At 41.9% G+C, this 1,268-nt stretch overlaps 1 protein-coding gene across 2 annotated transcripts in view; it reads left to right on the top strand.

Annotated features, from left to right (window-relative positions):
- nfe2l3 (nfe2 like bZIP transcription factor 3) overlaps window positions 1-1,268 on the top strand; it is a 9,394-nt gene that overhangs the window by 3,275 nt on the left and 4,851 nt on the right. The gene's annotated exons all lie outside the window — the stretch shown is intronic.

The following is a 1,268-nucleotide window of genomic DNA, read 5'->3' as shown; positions in this document are numbered from 1 at the left end:
TCGATTAGTCGACTAGTCGAAAAAATAATCGGTGATTAATCCTTTATAAAAAATAATCATTTGTAGCAGCTCTACCCGTATTGTAAACAAGTTACACCTAACAGTCGAAGCTCGAGTTATTATTTTTCTTCATTGTGTTGCCTGGGAGTAAAGCCTCTGCAAAGAAGGCAGAAACTGCTAAAAGCATGTGGATAATTTTGAGCCTCCAGCAAAAGAGCTGTATTTAGTTAAAAAATCTAATTATTTGAGGCCAAGATCCCTACGAGTTCAGTAAACTGTCTGAAGATAAGGTTTTGATGATAAGGAGGTTCTGCCAGCAGTGACCTACACAGACATCATGAACTATTTGGTGTTTTCTAAATTAATATTGACCTTGGCACCTAGACTTAATTACTTGGGTGTGCATTGGCTTTGTGTGAATTCTTATCATTGTCTAAATAGTCAACTAATGATTAGTGTATTGCACAAATTCAGTGTTGTCTAATAAACAGAAACATTACAGTACACGACTCAAAATGTGCAGAACAAACTCAAACGTTGCTCGTAGTTTTCCCTTGGAGATTCTGGTTTAACCAGGCCATCCACAAACGCCTACATTCCTCCTATGATTTCTTAGTAGTGTAAGAGCTACTCGTGATCTGACTGATTGTGGCAGCCATATGCACAACATTAATTCAGTTTCTTGATATTTAAGGTTGTATTCAGACCTGATAATTTGCTCCGCTTTAAACGAACCAGAGTTCGTTTCCAGCGTTGGTCCGGACCTTTTGTGCAGGTGTGAATACACTCATGCGAACTCTGGTGCAGATCAAATAACCGGACCGAGACCTGCTTTTTGAGGTGGTCTCGGTCCGCTTCCAAACGAACTCTGGTGCGGATCAAACAACCGGACCGAGACCTGCTTTTTGAGGTGGTCTCGGTCCGCTTCCAAACGAACTCTGGTGCGGTTCGCTTCAGTTTGCTTCTGGTGTGAATATATACCGGACTCTAACCAAACCAACTGCATTAAACATGCACCTTTTTGGGCTTCACAGGCCACCGTTGCTGAGCTAGATAAACTGAAAACATACCTGTTTCGTCGTCTCCTGTTAGCAGCTCTACTGCCGGCATGTTGTGGGTCAGAACACGCAGAGCTCCTCGTCTCCTTTGGGTTGCGGGACACATTTACTGACGCCGCTCCAAAATTAAAATATCATGGAACCACCAATAAATTAGCTGCTTCTGACATTTTAAATGCTATTGCAGTTGTACTATCAGCAAAAATGTGC

This window comes from Austrofundulus limnaeus, unplaced genomic scaffold (assembly GCF_001266775.1).
Source record: "Austrofundulus limnaeus strain Quisiro unplaced genomic scaffold, Austrofundulus_limnaeus-1.0 Scaffold78, whole genome shotgun sequence".
In the NCBI taxonomy this organism is placed as follows: domain Eukaryota; kingdom Metazoa; phylum Chordata; class Actinopteri; order Cyprinodontiformes; family Rivulidae; genus Austrofundulus; species Austrofundulus limnaeus.
This window is presented reverse-complemented; position numbering and strand designations above follow the sequence as displayed.